Source organism: Aricia agestis, chromosome 10 (genome assembly GCF_905147365.1).
Source record: "Aricia agestis chromosome 10, ilAriAges1.1, whole genome shotgun sequence".
Lineage (NCBI taxonomy): Eukaryota > Metazoa > Arthropoda > Insecta > Lepidoptera > Lycaenidae > Aricia > Aricia agestis.
This window is the reverse complement of record NC_056415.1, coordinates 17512255-17530415: the sequence shown is the minus strand read 5'-3', so window position 1 is coordinate 17530415 and position 18161 is coordinate 17512255. Positions and strand designations below refer to the sequence as shown.

The 18161-nt window shown below is 39.4% G+C and overlaps 1 long non-coding RNA gene across 1 annotated transcript; it reads right to left on the bottom strand.

Moving 5' to 3' along the window:
* Positions 1 to 3527: 3527 nt before the first annotated feature.
* On the bottom strand, positions 3528 to 16562 carry LOC121731057. Its single transcript, XR_006036183.1, has 3 exons — positions 16405 to 16562; positions 14029 to 14037; positions 3528 to 3537 (listed from the first exon to the last, which is right to left on the bottom strand). It is a non-coding gene; the product is annotated as an uncharacterized LOC121731057 (long non-coding RNA).
* Positions 16563 to 18161: the final 1599 nt, after the last annotated feature.

Here is an 18161-nt window from a genome sequence, read left to right as displayed (position 1 = left end):
TTTAAGCGAAGATTTTTAAGGCTAATACTATTCTTCAGGAAATTAGTAGCACTTATTCAATTTCAGCGGAAGACAAAGACAAAGCAAGCAATAATTCTTCTTGAGCAGAAATCCGACAAGCGTTTTTATACATTTTTTTATAGGTATAAAAACGTGAATTAATACTAAAATTCCTAAGTCAAATCTCGCACAAAATATCCTTTCTTCATTCGAGCGCAATCGGGTTGAAACTTGAAAATATTGGCAGCCCTCGCCGAGAGTAACTAAAACTTTAAAAGATACCGTCTCTACCCGTAATTGGCCTCAAATGTTCTCCCTCGGCGCTCCCATGCTCGTCGTCTTTACGAAACAAAAGATCGTACCTGTTGTGTTGTCTGAAACTTTTCGCACTATCTCCAGATGAAAATAGTCGTTTGTTTTGTTTTAATAGTCGTCAGATGAATCGTTTCAGAATTCAGCTGCGGGAGCCAATAGCCGGCAAATCTTGTTATTTAATACCTATCCGAGTTAATGAAGAAAATAGAAAATTGTATCTCTGGAGAAATAAACTACCGCGAGATATAAAGCAGGCAGCGATACACAATTTTAATTAAATGCAACGACAGCTTTTATGTATTTCTTTTCATAATTTCCTGAACCCGAACGGGTAGTCATCAAAGAAATATAAACCGTGCCGTAGAACTTGAATATTCGCGGGTTACGACAAAAATACAGTCTGAAACATCTTTAAAATTAAATTTAGACTGTGATTTGTGCGCCATTTAGAAGTTTACGAGTTTGGGCAAAAGGAGCAAGTGCTGTCCCTTGATGTTATAATTGGAGTGCAGATGTGACTCGTCATACGAGCGCCAGCGGACTGACGAGTGACGGGCGGGGGACATCCGGGTGTAGGGCTGACCAAAAGCCGGACGTTTGTTGGACAATAAAGCAATGTTGTTTAAATAATATTTATGTAGGTAAATGAAGGTCCATATACAATTTTAAGAATATTATAAGAGACTAACTCAGAATGTCATCATTTACCGAAACCGAATTCACAATTACTACAAATCCGCCAACTTGTGGCAGCCCTATGTGAAAGTGAGGAGCGGTGTGTCGGCGAGCGGTGACGCGAATATGGAGTTCATACGCGAATATAATTAGCTCAGCGTCCGCCGACTGGCGGTGATATGACAGATTTATCCTGTTCGTGTCATAAAACGTGAACACTTTAGGAGATCCTTAATCTTGGGGTGATTCAGCTATTTTTGCTTTTAATCCTACCTCTTTCAAAGATTCAGCTTAAAGTAAATTGATACAAATTTATTAGTGGCTATAAGTGTATAAAGTGGTTAGCCGTAACCGGGAGCAGGGTCCCCGAGGAGTAAAGCGATTCGGGACTTAGGAAGGGGTAACAGATTCGTCCTTTAAAACCGTGTGATAAATATACAGTAGTGTAACAAAGAGTCCGGCTTTGCATGTTTTGCCCGGTCCGGTTCGACACGGGGCCCGTAATCCGGACAAATTGCACCGCGCGTGGCCTCCGCGCCGCTGGCGCCGACGCTATATCCGACCCTGCTTTAAGCTCAGATAAACAAAATGGAAAGTGCACTTTATCTAGCACCGGCAACTACGCGGAGCTTTTAAATGAACACAGAACAAATATTTTATTTATGGCTAAGTTAATGGGGAGTACGCATTAGACCTTGGCCAGTTTCATAATTTATTTTGCCAGATTAGAAATGTTTAGGAACTTACATAGTAATAAAATGTAAGTTTCGGAATAATATTTTATTATATTATTCCGAAACTTACGATATTATCGAATGCTCCAGGGTAAAATAGTGAGAAAATGCTTCTTTACCACAACAACATAACGGATAAGTAATATTATATGTAGCAATTTCAATATTTCATGATCAGTATTATAGTAATCTCTCCTTCTAAATAGTTTACAATATACCAGCGACTTAACCTCCAGCGAGCGTGTGGTTTCGTCAATGTACTGAGCTAACGAGATGGTAAGTGGCATCAGTTTCACGCCGCCTTTGATGTGCGGCTCGGCGCTGGCGGCCATGTTGGTTGCTATGTGTTATTCCGTTCGCAGCTATTGTACCTCTGATTCGTCCTTATGACGACTACATAAGGTGCACTCTTGTAGATGTTACAGAACAAGTAACTCTGAAAGCAATCACTTAGGTGCGAACTTTCAGATGGGTTATTAATCTTTGCACGCTGTGAACAATACTGCTGTATGTATGTATGATATGGTTATATGCCGTACGCTCTATGTATCCAAAACTGACAGTAACTTAGGTTGTCTAACTATAATATGTCGGACCTCGACAATATTCGTCTCGATATTGTGAAGTGTTCAAACCATATCTGTATGGAGAAAGTTTATCGAAATTTGATACAGCGGTCGAAATAGATAGTCTCACTCTACAAGAGAGAATAATTTTATGTCAAAATTAGGTAGTAATTTAGGTACTTCGATATTACAAGGGAACTCCCTAATCTACATTTTAAAATAATTAGTTCAGTCCCTCTAGCAAAGATAAATAAAGGCCAGCAAAGTTCGTATTTATAACAAAATTAAGATGAAATAATACTCTGAACTGCATAGTTAAATTTGCTCTCCAACAATTACAATTTATAATAAACCTTAAGGAAGCGAAAAGAGGCCGAGCAGATAAATGGTGGCGCGACGAGAGAAGTAAAGCAATAAATGAAGAGTTATTAGAAAATATTGCACGGGATCAGGACTTGTGTTAAGAAGAGACTTTGCCCTGCAGTAGGTATATAACATATAATATCATTGTATATAATAATATATAAACTTTTCTTAATAATTACTTACAGTAAATATTTCACTGAAATTTTAAGTTAAATTAACGGACCGGTAAATAATAATTAACGTTGTAAAGTAGTCTATAGTCTACAAATTGTGTGAATATTGTTGGAAAAATATATTTTTTTCAGTTTAAGTTTAACCTTGCAGGCTCTAAAATTAAGTAAGTTAGTGATTTACTCAAGCCTATGAGATAAATAAACATCCGAAAGTAATCTAATAACTATAATTAAGATTTGAAATCGTAACAGATTACAGTATTTACCCTCCGTTCACACGCCTCGCGAGTTTAACGCTATTTTAATAAGTTTTTAATACGTTAGCGGCGTGTTTTTGTAATACTGTCATCTGTTACCATTCTGAGGGTAACAAAAAGTAAGTTTTTACTTTTTGTTACTAACTAGCAGTTGAGTGACAAACCACAAGTCTCTCACATTTTGTACCAGCATATAATATTATGTAGAGTTCTAGAAGCTTTTACTATGAAAAAAATAACGTTCTCAAACACGCAATATTCTACTGCCGATACCAAAGCAACAGTTTTGGAAGAATACCCCACTTACTATACGGCCCACTTCTAACTGTAAGTGTGCGAACGCGCGATTCACTGGTGCTGGCGATTTTCAACTTACACCTAGGTGGTAGAGCGCCAACTTTGTCGACAATACATCTAGGTTTCGGTTATGGGCGGGGGAAGGGGGACATAACTCTTTGTTGAGCATTCAGCAAGTCAGCGAGTCGGGCCGCGTTCAATATTATAAAACCTTTTATCCGTGTCAACAGCGCCCATTCAAATTGATCTCTTTGTGAGATAGAGAAAAATTAAATCTTTCAATCGCGCACTCCTGGAAACGGTGCATTTTAAAGCAGTAATAAATTCTTATAGCTCCGATAGAGCATCTTAGCCGGACTGCAGGTGGGCTTTCTTTGAGGAAGGACTTTGAGGAAAGCGAAACGCCTACTTTTATTTTCAATTCGACTTAATATTATTGCTATGTACTTATAGATTGTATTCCTTAAACGGTACGTTACTTTTCTTCAAGTTGCAGTTGGGCCAGTCAGCTAATGCCACCACACCTTTGGTTACACTCGGAGAGATTATATTGACACCTGCTCACGTCTACACCTCTGAACAGATTCTAATGAATCTTCTTATTAGCAAACTATTTACAATCGGGAAACTGCAGGTTTTTAAACCTCTGAGAATTTACATTCGCAAATCGAATTGCAGTTCACTTTTCTGGTGAAAAAAGATCCAGCCAGCCAGAGAAAGAGAGAGAGAGAGAACCTAGAAAGCATCGGAAAAGAGAAAACAAGCTAAAGAATCAAACCCAGATCGAGATACCACATCGGGCCACTAAAACGTCCGCGGCAGTACCAAAGGAACTTCACGGTCTTAAACGCCGTGCAAACAGCTCAAGCTTCGCGGATAAACAATACCATGAATCGTGACCAAACTGAATCACATCTTATGTGTTCGAAATAGAGTTGGTGTGTCCGTCAATCCCGGTTCCGCTCCGACTCGGCCGCACAATAGCCTGTCCCCCCCCTCCCTCACGCATTGTGCCGCGGTAATTAGCCCCCATGCGAGCGCGAGCTGGAAAACTGCGAGTCCTGGGAGACAGACGGGAAATACCGCGTGTGGAAGTACGGTGGAACACAGATACAATGGATTTTAGATCTTATTTTTTTGCAATAATACTTAAAGCATTTAATCTATCCACGACAGTACGTGCGATACTAAAGTATGACTATAAATAATAATTGAGCATCGTTATGTCGTTAATAATTTCAGAAAATTGAAGACATTATATTTTAAAAAAGTGCATGATGATAACACACTTCATTAGCCAAAGTACGACAATTATTTGCAAATTCGTACCGTCCGCGTCATCTCACGACAATTATTACAGCATCCTAAAAAGCTTTATTGCAATTTGTTTATGTTTAGACTACGAATTATCCTCTTCCTCTCCTATGGACGAGACGTAGACTAAAATGCACTCTGGCTCGTATCTCAAAGCCTGACTAACAACAAACCAACACCAACACTGTGAAAGCACGTCGTCAGCAAAATCGATGTGGAAACGACCGCGTCATCTAAACACAGCGAAATCTCGCCTCCGTGTATCGTTACGTTATAAGCGATCCGGTGAGTCTTCGTTTATTTTACACTTGTCTCAGGGTCCAGGGTAAGTTTTGCTTAGGGCCCTAGCACACGGAAATTTTTTATAGCGTTGCAATCGCTAGTTTAGCATTTGCAACGCGCTTCCATCTCCACGCGCGACCGTGTCGGGCGACCGCGCGAGCGAGGAGAAAACGCAATCGCGTTTACATAGTATCGCAAGCGAATGAGCGCCCCGTGTGTTAGGGCCTAGGGCACGCAGCTAGCGACTGCTCCGCGATAGTATCGATTCAAACGCCCGATAGTATCGCTTCAAAAAGTTGCCATATGGCCATTGACCAATTAAAATGAGCCATTTTGTCATTTGCAAATTATTAACTGCAGTATAATAGACTGTAGTCTGCTATAATCTCAAATATTGGCTCGCTCCAGTAATCTCGCTCGCCCGGAGGCCGGGGTTCGGTACAAGACAAACGGCGGAATGATTGCGGGCGGCGCGATACTGTCTCACATTATCCCCGCCGCTTCGATTTATTATCTCACACGAAATGCACTTCACATTGTCCCTACATTCTACATGAAAAGACCTGTGAGCTAATTTTATAAGGTTAAGACTATAGAGTAAAGGTTTATATTTTTTTGTTTCAGAGAATAAAGTTAGTTATAGTTAGTAGGTCTTACGAATATTTACTGGGATGAATTGACTCAGCGGCTAGTCTAGAAGTAGTTAGTCGATAGTTAGTCGATAAAATATTATGTAGATAAAGTTTCTACTTTGATGTCTGTTTTACCGAGTGCAGAATCCCCATGATTTGAGTAATCCGTCATAGAATCGGCTCGCCAGCACATACCACCATGACTAGTTCCTGACGTCTCATAACGTCACAGTTAACCATGACATGAGTGTTCGAGATAATGTTGCTATTATGGTCAACACATAGCCTCTCTGACATTGGCAAGTCACTGAGGTCGCCATGATTAAAGAAGTAGTTACTATTATGGATGGGTCCAATACGCTACACCGACGTCCTTTTGTTTTGTTTGTTATCAATACTAAATGCGTTCTGGGATACAATCGGTAAGTCAGACAACAGACAAAAGTCGTATTTGCGCAGTCACATCCTACAATTAAGTGACATTCTTGTGTGTTTGTATGGGAATGCAGCCTCTGAATATGAAATGTACGAAGGCTGTTGTCTACAGCTGGTGCTCACGATCCTGGGCCATAATACTATGCATGGTCTACGAATATTGTATTAGAATTTAGATGGAATATTTTCTTTTAGGACGGAAACAAACAAAACTCTTGTATTTTTTCCAGGCAATATGTATGATCAAAATTTCTTATTTTTTCTAGAAATTTAGCAGAAAATATTATGCAAAGCACAAATGTTGCATCTTTCAGATGGAACTTTGTGGTAAACTACAAAGTACAAATGTATGTATGTACATAGTTGTGACTTGTGAACTGTAGACTACATCCGTTAAGGCGTTATAATAAAGAGTACTAACAATGTACTTTTGTTATAGTCATTCTCGTGAACTGGCGTGTCTGTTTTTATGAGCAGCCATTCACATGCCGTGTACACATAATTGTTTTTTCAGTCAACAATCACACATCACGTGTTATTTTAATCCCTTGTCGTCCGCCGCCGGCGCTCACTAGCGCAGCCCTGAGCCCTCGCGGGCGCAGCGAGCAATCCCTCCCCCTCCGCGAGTGCAACGAGCGATCATTCCTCCTCCCCGCAAGCAGTCCTACCCCTGCACCTAGCGGCGCTCATCACGACTGTCGGTGTGTTTGCCGCAAATAGATCAATAGCGTGAACTAGTCCAAATAAATCACCCCACCCGCACACGACAGTGCACCCTATCACCGCGCGTTAAAACTCACTATCGTCCCAACCGTCGAGCCGTAATAAAATTCCCAGATGTATCGATTTGGATAACACTCGTGCAATTAAAGTCCGGATTTATCGTCGTTTTGTTACGCGCCAGTACACTTCCTGAGATTATTGGACGTTTCCCGCAGCTCGGACTCCGGACTCCGGACTGTCGAAACGGGTTGCCGTCCCTACTCCCATCACAATTAAATCGGTCAGTAAATTCCCGAACTGAATGTTCCTTATTTATACCTATCTATGAGGTATTCTAAATTACAACAAAAGCCAAGAAAGCATGACATTTGGAACAATTTTTTGGGCCATCTGAAACATCGAAATTAGTTATTGCAACCTTGAAAAGCTCTATCTTTAACGCTTATTGAAAAAGGTTTAACAAACTCGCACAGAGCTTGTGTATTGCACCGTGCGTGGAAAGGCCGGCAACGCACCTGCAGCTCTTCTGATGTTGCAAGTGTCCATGGGCGGCGGTAGTTGCTTTCCATCTGGTGACCCGTTTGCTCGTTTGCCTCCTCATTTCATAAAAAATGTACATTTTTGTGTCGTAAAAACTATCCTGCGACAGACACACTTTCGTATTATTATTGATTAAAGTATAAATGTCTTCTCTCGTGTGTAGTGTCGAGGTAGCTATTCTATTTGCGGATGCACCGGCGTGCGGCGGGCGGCGTGCGGCGGGCGGCGGCATGTCAAGGGTAACGCACCCACATATGACGGAATCTGAACCGACACCGACATGTAGGATATCCTTCATCTTCAGTATAGTTAGTGAGTACCATAATACACTAATCCATAAATATTTAATATTTAACTGGAATCTAAAAAAATATTTTATTTTTAGGATGAGATATCGCAACCGCGGGCGGCCGCGATACTTTCCATGTTTCTCAAGCGATACTATATTACAATAGCTGTTAAAGTTGGAAGATAAAGTTTAAAATCATAATATTATGACACTGAAAATGCTCGCCTCGCCGTTACCATTTCGGTGTCAATTGACCCTAAAGCTAAAAGTATAGGTTATAATATGGGCGGAATATTTTATAGGGAGTGTTAGTTCAACCATAAAATATTTTATGCATTACATTCATAATACATTACTGATCATTCAACCCGGATAAGTAGCGAATAGTAATAATAACAATCATAGCACAGCGTAATATCAAACAGTAGACCATCTTTATTATAGAACGCCCGAATCGGGCGCAGACACCCATGGAATTATTTTTATACCCACCTACTTATAAAGAGGAAAAAACTACCAGGCTTAATTTGATGAAAGGCAAAGACATAAAGTAGACGGAGAAAGGTATAGAATACCTTTTAGTTTCGTCGGACGCATGTAAATAATTGTAAAACTGCTGCGTGAATTTGATTCCAAGTACACACTACACAACCTACTTACTCTTCTGTGTAATAATTATTATTCTATGTTAATAGTCCAGGATCCACGAGCAGTCGAGTGGCAATAGTGCAGGAGCCGCTATGTGGTGTTGGCAGCGATGTGAGACGCGGCCATTACCATAATGTAATGTGCGGATCTACATCTAGTATTTATGATAATATCTACATTTATCACTTTTATGCTGCGCGGTTCCAAACGCGATAAACCTTCAAGCGAGATCTATGTTCTTCAATATTTATTTATATTTATTTTATAGTTAGTAGTTAGTCAGATAGTTTACAAGTTATAACGATTTTCTTATGAAGTCAGATTAGTATGAGAGCCATAGAAAAAAAATCAAATGTCAAAAGTTAGGGAAAAAAATTTTTGAGAGCCAATTTGTCGATGAAATATGCGATACATCATGACATGGACAGGATCGGACGCATGGGGTCTGGGATGTATACAGCGAATAGTAAAGTTTTTATTATTCGTAGATTATAATATATTATATTTTGTTAGGAAAAAAGGGTACAAAAAGGTAAAATTACATAACATAATATTTTATTATCACTTTACAACTTTTGGTACTTTTTTCAGCTCATTTATACTTTATAGTATTTGCACAAGAAAGCTAAAAAATATTATTCCTTTTCAAATGTAAACTGAGTTTATTATAATAAGACAAGCAAAGTGTACAAGCAACGGGAAACCCCGCAGGATTCGGGTTGCCCGGGTCATATCCGGGTGTCCCAATCCGGGTATCCGGCTGCCCGGGTGCCCGGGTCATACGATTTAAGAGACGAGACGCATCATTATGACTTGTAGAGATTAGGGCGCTTAAGACGCGCTATCTAAAGTTTCTAATAATTCAAGTCATTCTGAACCATTATAGTATATTATTAATGCTACATTAAAACAGCCTCATTCTTAATTTTAATCTAGTCCAAATCGTATTAAATTAGACGATGATATACTCATGAAATATAAAACCAACGACATTTTTTGGACTGTATCGAACAATAAGGAACCTATCTACATTAAGCTTCGGCCAAACCTAAGCTACGCGACCAAAGCAACTGCGAAGCGGGAGCGTCTGTAACGCGGGAATAATCTACGGTTTCGCACCGTAGTCGAGTCACGTAGGTGTGCACACCAGTTTCGCGTTGCAGACGCTCCCGTCCCGCGTCCCGCTCGCGTCCCGCGTTACTGACGCGTAGGTTTGGCTGAAGCCTTAATGCTGCATTAAAATAGTAGAATAAAAGTAGCTGGACATTTCGTAACTTTAAAAGAATAATATTATATTAGTAAGAACTTTATTTTCATTGCCCTCTAATTTCAGGTACGTACAATAATAATATAAAGAAGATCATTGTTTCTAAAACTGTTTTTAAGTAAAATTTAAAGAAACTAAATACTTCACAGAATTTCTTTCTAAAGTTATAATGAGGACTATTAAAACTGTTCCCTGCAACTTTATAATTCATTCGCGCAGAAGATGGAACTGGCAGACATATTTTCACATTTTTTATTATTATGTACCGATTAGAAGTATGCACTAGTAGCTGAAGTATAAGGAAATATCAATAAAAGTAATTGCATGAGTGGGTAGTTTATAGTTTATAGTGCAGGAGCCAGCCATGCTAATACCGTCGCACTACAGGGCATCTGGCTCCCGGACCATTAAGATAAGTAAGGACAACACTCCGCTAATTGCATATGAAATATTATTGCAAACTTCACTTTAAATGTGCATGAGAAACATTGCCGCGATTGTACAGAGTCTACAGACCATAATGTTGTTCGGTGCAAAACGTTTACTCTACGGGATGCAAGTAAAAATTTAAAGTTTCGACACAGACAACCCAAATGTTCTTCTAACAAACGAAATCATTTAGGTGTTTTGGTATCCTATGTATTTAGTATAATAATTTAAGTGTAATGGTCCTTCATAATATTATACTGCTACAATTTTAATTCCGAGATATCCATTTTCAAGATTCGAAGTATTAACGCAGCCCGCAGGTAACGCATTGGCTATACCTATTAGAATTATTACATTCCTCTACATTTAAATCCGATAATAATGACTGCAAACAGATTAAATCAAATGATGGACACAGACAAAGAACGGGGAAAACAGTTCTTTAGTCTTGGCTTTTACGCGCACACAAAGTCGAAACATCTAGTTTTCAATACTTTTAGATTAATCCATTCTTCAATAAATCATTATTTACATCCCGCTATTTAAATAATATTCCTCAGATTGTGTCAGTAAACTAAACTCCAACATTAGCATAAGCGTGGGGAGCTCACGACGATATCGCCTGCGATTGGTTTTATGTGCACTGACGAGTGTGCGATAAAATATCACTCGCACATAATAGGACCCCTCGTATAAGAACTTTTATGCTCTAATTTCAATGATACGGATTACCATAACGAATTTTATTATGATAATAACCTTAATATCATATTTTATTGTGATACATAAAGCAAATGCAGTTTATGCTTGTGAGATGCTATTGAAACTCAAATTACGGAAGAAAACATAAAATTTAGCTACTATTTACTAGGTGACTAACCGACTTCAAAAAAGGATGTTATCAATTCAACACGTATGTATGTTATATTTCCAGAACTGCCCAGTTTTCGTATATATATATGTAAGTATATATCAGTGTCTGAACGAATGTGCAAAATTTCAAGTGTACCTATGTATATATATATGTATATATTTTTTATGTTTGTGTTCGCATATCTCCGAAACTACAGGTACGATTTTCTTTTTTGTTGTACTAGGTACTGTTCAACTTAGGGAATACTGCTAATTCCATCAAAATCGGTTCAGTAGTTTTTGAGATACAGAATTTTACTTCTTTATTACATACAATTTTGAAGTCGGTTTTATCTTTTTAAAATGCTATTAGGTAGGAACTTATTTTGTAACTCAAAAATATTTAGTTCCAGGACATAAAATTAACACCAGCTACAATCTGCATACTATATAATATTAAACAAAAAAATATAGTTGTATGTAATTGCGAAATACAAAAAATAAGTTCATAAAACGTTATTAATTATTGATTTATTTTCTTACAAATCTTACAATATAAATAGTCTATATTTGTATCGTCAGTTTAATCTTAAATTTAATTACTGTAATAAAGATCTCACTAACAACAGTTAAGTTAAACGGCTAAACTATGTTAGTTTTAACTAAGACAGTTAAGTTGTCTGAAGTTGTGATATTAATTACTCAGGATGTATAGTGGCAGCGCTGGTAGATATATCGCACACGTTCTATTGAGTTTTGATTCACGGTTGTTGGAACTTGTGAGTACTAACATTAGTAATGTTAGTGTAAGGCCCTTTGTTAGGTACATTATATTATTATTATACAGTTACCCCCCTTACTAATAACAGGATATCGTATATTAATAATACCACACCGGTTTCGGTGACGGTAGCCGGTTTTTTTAAATATGAAATAAGGGGGCAAACGAGCAAACGGGTCACCTGATGGAAAGCAACTTCCGTCGCCCATGGACACTCGCAGCATCATAAGAGCTGCAGGTGCGTTGCCGGCCTTTTGAGAGGGAATAGGGTAATAGGGGAGGGTAGGGATGGGAAGGGAAGGGAATAAGGGAGGGTAGGGAATGGATTAGGGTAGGGGATTGGGCCTCCGGTAAACTTACTCACTCGGCGAAACACAGCGCAAGCACTGTTTCACGCCGGTTTTCTGTGAGAACGTGGTATTTCTCCGGTCGAGCCGGCCCATTCGTGCGGAAGCATGGCTCTCCCACGTATAAAAAGGCTCTCCCACGTAGGTGGCCTGGTTTCATTGAAACCAGGCCACCTACGCAGGAGTAATTTTATAGTGCCCAAGTTTATGCGCAGTACACGAGAGCAATCTCTACTCCTTTACTCTCATAGTCATCCGACACGATCGGTGAGAGATCCTGATCTCTCACCGATCGTGTCGGTCTTCCGTCCGACGCAGGCGCAGGACCGACTTTTTACATGCCCATCCGACGCATGGATCATCCTACTTGTCAGACAATCAGGTGATCAGCCTGCATTGTCCTAACCAAACTTGGAAATAACAATATGTTTCCAACGCGGGAATCGAAGCCACGACCTCCGAGTCAAGAGCCGCGCTCTATACCACTAGACCACGGAGACGTTACATCCTATATTAATGTTTTAAGTTATATCTTATATTAATGTTTTAGGTGTACAATGTTTTGTTCTTGTCCGGAGAGTTTAAAAAGGAGCCACGAATAGGGGGAAAACGTTGTTACTTAACTACAAAGTTTATTTTGCAATGTCTTTTTAACAGTATCATATTAATATTTCGGTATTTAGGAATCGATCTCATCGCACATAATATGTAATTAAGCTAATCATCTAGTAATTACTATGACATTTGCCTCTCCAATACGTGTGTGTAAAAGCCTTTAATATGTCACTTATTCTTAGCAAAATCACTTAGAGTGAGTGCGGGTACACCACACCCGATACGTCACCGTCACCACAAGGAGCTCGGCGATGATCAGTTCCGGGCTAAGTGCACATAATCACCCAATCCATGCCACTTTGTAAATACATTAACCTCCTCCCGCGCGATTTCCGCCCCTCCCACCGTGACTTACGAGCTAAATTAGCGTGCTCCGTCGCCGCAGGTGGGTGAACTCTACGCGGCGGGCACAAGGGCGGGAATCGCGCAGCAGGCCCCGACATTAATAACGCGCGGAAACAATTCTGGTTATTGTGTAAATTATAATTATTTGTACCGCGCGCGGCTTTCGATTAAGCGGAACAAATTGCGCCACTTTGGTGGGGCGCCTACTATTTGTCTCAATTACTCGTAGCGATTACCGCCAACAGATGCTACGCCGTAGCGCCGCTGCTACGCCGTAGCCGCGTAGCAGGCGAAACCTTTTCAAACCACGCGTACTGGGATTATTTCTTCTAACATTTTGATACATTATGTTCGACTTTAGCGTATACCGAGTCTAACGCTTAGGCCAAACCTACGCGAGCAGAGCGTCAAGTTATCAAATGTGTTTTTTGTATCAAAAAACACATTTGACAACTTGAAGCTCCGCTTCGCAGACGCCTGTTCGCGTAGGTTTGGCCTAAGCTTTATTCTCTACAGTCTACAACTCTGCATAGTAATATTTGAACGAAAATCAAAACACTGATGACCGATTGCTAAGACGTGCTTATAACCAGACGAAAAGTCCGTGGCAGAATTTCAGCGTGAGATATTACAAAGAATTTTTCTCCAACCCTAAAAACAAAACTTTCATTACATTTCCGTGGAATCTTGTGTGTTTACAACAGGATTAAACACGGGAAAACGTACCGAATAGGTTTCCCGTTTCGGTAATGTATCGCAATCTTCAATACAAAGAATTTCACACCCCCGTATTATCTATGGGGAGCGGGGAACTAAATTAAATGCCCCCGTCTCCAGCCCCATCGCCCTGAAGTATCGTTATGTGTTTAATAAAATAACACTCACATGTATTGAGGAAACTGCGACATGTTTGGAGTTTTTAGGGTAGAAGAGAGCACTTAGTATTACTGTTACATTTACGCAAATAATACTTTATGTAATCTATTTACGGCTCAGAGACGTTACAAAACATTTCGAGAGAACGTGAACTAATGTAGCATAATATGCTACATTATTCTTTACTTATTGTTTTTATGTCGTAATATCAGTATCTCAGTAATAAATTTAATTATTATAATTATGCAAAAATGTGTCTACGTTTGTAACGACTAAAAGCTTAAGAGGAGTCCACACCGCCCTTTTTTCCATACAAACGTTGTCCCCTGTTTCCTCCCTGGATAACGCTAGTAGAGTTATAATTTTTTTCCTGACTATCTACGGCCATTAATACAATGTTCTTATGTTTTCTCATTATTATTATTATTAAATAAGTTAGGAACATTCAAAAACCCAAAAAAGGCAAGATTTTCCGCTGTTTTAATCTTTAATGAAAAAAGTACTTAAATCTGTTAAGTTTTGGAGAAATAATCAGGGGACAACGAATCGAGACAACTGCAGAAAGTTGATTTTCTGCAGTTGTCTCTATTGCGTTCTGCGGTATAGGCTTGAGGTAAGGGAGACAGCTTTAGATAATATTACAAGTACTTTTTTTTTTCATTTCTCTAGCCCCTGGTATATCCTCTTAAGGCACTTGTACATTGTCGGTCCTGGCCTCTGGGAAAAGACATATTTGCGGCCAACTGCAATTACTTGAGAATATAGAGTTATTTTTTCTAGAGACCCCATCAAAGCCTTTGAAGTTACCGACTTGAATCGGATCGGACGCAGGCGGATCTAGGCGCGAGCTGGCGCGGCGTGACTCGTGATATTACGCGCCATGAGAAGCCAGCTTAATAAAGCACGCATTCGATAATACATACGCTATCACCACTATATCTAACTCAAAAGCCTGACTTAAACCCTATGTGATGATCAACAGCTAGCCTGCGGCCACTTTTACATGCCCCGTCCAGTCGCACACATACCGCAAACACTTTCAACCCTATTTTCACAGTAAGCATTTCGAAATATGGTTACAATTAACAACTGCGGACATTTCAGACCTTATCGTTTCAGTATTAAGGTCTAAATAGGGAGTACGTTGTCAAAATGCGTATATTCATTCGGCGGTGCATTTGAGTTTGTGAACATTGGCATCGAAATTGATCATCGCAGCCCGTGGGTAATATTAACTAGTTTGGAACTTGATTTTGAATTTAGTCATTGATGACATGACATATAGCTTTACCGTAGTATGTAAGTTTAAATTCCTGCAGAACTTAAACCTAAGTTACGCGTTGAGTTGAGTACCTCCTTCGATTTTGTCGTGAGTTAAAATTAAAAACATAATATCGGAGCTAACTTACTAAGACGTGAACAAACGCAGACTTTTGGTCATAAAATAGCCATCGACCGCGGCGTGCCTGACGCAGCCCGCCTGTCTAATGTACTGTTATAGCTGCACAGCACTACGAAATATAGGTGTGGCGTCGTACTACAGGCTGCATACGCTCAGCTAGATACCGGTACTATATTATCCTATATCTTGAAATAGTTTTGACATGTGCATGTGCATCTGAAAACATAAAGCTTCGATCCAATTTCTATTAACGCAGCAATGTTTTATAATTTTTTCGCTTCAGTAGTTACTACACTACTCGATCGATCTATCGATGAACTAATCCTCCTATGCACCTCTGTATAGTGTATATCTTTCCCAAATTATATCATTTTTCTCAGTCAAAGCAGCGCAAGTAATAAAACAAATCACTGAACGCTACACGGTCGTGTGACGTGTCATGGGCGCGGCGTGTCACGTGATCATACACCGTGACGCTCGCGTCGCAAGACAGACGGCGTCTGCTGACCCGTGACGAGCACTCGCGATGAGATGACAGAAATTGACGGGGGCTATAGCAATGTACATACCCCACTAAACTATCCTATGCAGTATGCCAACCTGCAGGCCGCAACACAAAGTATTATCCTGGAGTCTGGACCAAAAGTCATCAAAATCGATTCAACAGTTTAAATAGGAGTAACGGAGAAGCAGACTTTACACATCTATAACATTGGTACGGATTTAATAGAAATATGTCAGTCCTGATTTTTATGTCGCCTACGAGAAAAACTTTACCTGAAGCTGAACCTTGCAACAACAACCTCACAAATTTATAAACGACGCTACAAACTGACGTGTCAGACTGACGCATCCCTTTCGACACCCTATTTGCAAAACAGGATAATGCTGTAAAATAATGAAGGTGACTGTTGCAAATGACCCAGTATGACGTAGTAATATTTTACATTATAGTCAGTTTGGCTGAGCGGCAGTCGATACATTTATTGCGCCAATCTGTTTCACGACTTTTATGAGCGTGAAAATCCAACGTGCCATGTCAGCTGCGTCATACTGTCACGTCAAACTGGTGCATGTGCAAGAGCAAGACTCTTCAATTGACGTACCAGTAGACAAAATTTATAGATAGATTGAGGAAAAGTCAATGTAAATTGTGATCTGACAACTGCAAGCTGTACCTAATGAAATCCAACGAAATTATGTAAGCATCTCCCTACCTCTGAATGGCACATTTTAAACACTACATTTACCCCCGGTTTCTGAAAGGTCTGTCAAATCACTGATCAACTAACACTGCTGTTAATTTAGCATGGATGTCAAATCAGTTTGAGTTTCTGATACATTAATCAGCCGAAAATTAGCTAATCTATGATCATTTTTAATTTGACTAGCGATTTGTTTATTTTCGTTCATTGTTTCACTATTAACTATCAAAAATGCAAATTAAATGTCAAAAGAAGGAATTAAAGACTGTCATTGTTTTCAAAAATGTTCTGGGAATTTCAAATCTGATACTTTTTGAAACATTGATCAGACGAAAATTAACTAATCTGTGATCATTTTGATTTGACATGCGATTTATTCATTTGTCAGAATTCCGAATTTAAATTTTTCAGACGATATCGAATCCTAAATTCTTCTTCATTATAGAAATGAAATTGATTATAATATACATTTTTTGCAAATAAAACGAGTACTGCAAACAGTTTATTAGCATAATCAACGTATTTCTTACGAATTTTTATTAAAACTTCATAATAAATGTGTTTACGAACCTTATAGTAACGTAGTTTCAAAGAGAAAATGTAGATTCACATAAAAAATAAATTGAATTCATTAGTTAATTCACCCGCAATTGCCGATTAGTTGACACAGCTTTTGACAAACCTTTAATCTATGATCACGGCTTGACAAGCGATTCGGAAACCCAAAATGGCGGTTGACATATCATTCTCGAGTCAAATTGAACATCTACCGTCAACTGACGCGCTGATCAAATTAAACTAACTAACCGTGCTTCTAGCAACCCAATTGTTACTTGACAAGAGATTTAACAGGCGATTAGTTAATTTTAGTGTTGATCAGCCTTTCAGAAACCGGGTGTTAATGGCACATCCTAAACCAAAAGACGAAACACCCGCTCAATTCGTCGAATAAAAGAATACGACAGAGCGAACAAACGCAAAATGCTTTTAATGTCAGTTTATTCGTGTCATACTTTTGTACTATTTTTGCATACAAAGTCGCGCGCTTCCGGAACGTATAACAGTTCGACGGCAATAAATTTAATACGGCAGCAATAAAACTCATTGTTCCTGTCGATTCCGCCCCGGTCCCCCCCCTCCCCTCCCCGTGCAAGCGAGACAAATTGCAGTGACTCGCGACAGATTAGTGGCGATATAAAACACGCGAATACCGCGCGTGGCTGGGGACTTTGCACGATAACGGAAGTGTATCGACGATGAATTATTAGTAATACCTAAGTTTTCTCGACTCAAAGAGACAATCATGCCTTAGTCAAAATGACGAAACTGGAACAGAAGCTCATAAGAATGCTGGTACTTATTTTATAATATGTTTAATTAAAAGTCTTATTCCTCAATACGCCGTTTTGACCTTAGCCTAGTCAACCATCATCCACACAAACTTCCACAACGTACTCTTTGTGACGCCATTGATAATACGTAGTATAATTTTAAATGCTAATCCGCAGTAAAGCTAGATGAATGTCACTGAAAATAACGCCCTAACCTCCCCTCCTCCTCACACGCACCACCCGCGCCCGATAGCGCACTTCAAACTTCGACATGCGAGCTCGCGAAATTTTAAATCGAACGATTTCGCCCAAACTTTTAAAAAGCCGTAAAATGAAGTTTGGAGGGCATACTCGTTTAGAACCTCCTTTTTCAGAGTTGGCAGAGAAGTTGGCGAGGAAATCCGCGGATATAAAACCGAAGTTAGCATTATTCGAAAACGGCAGTGATTTAACGCGACGCACGTA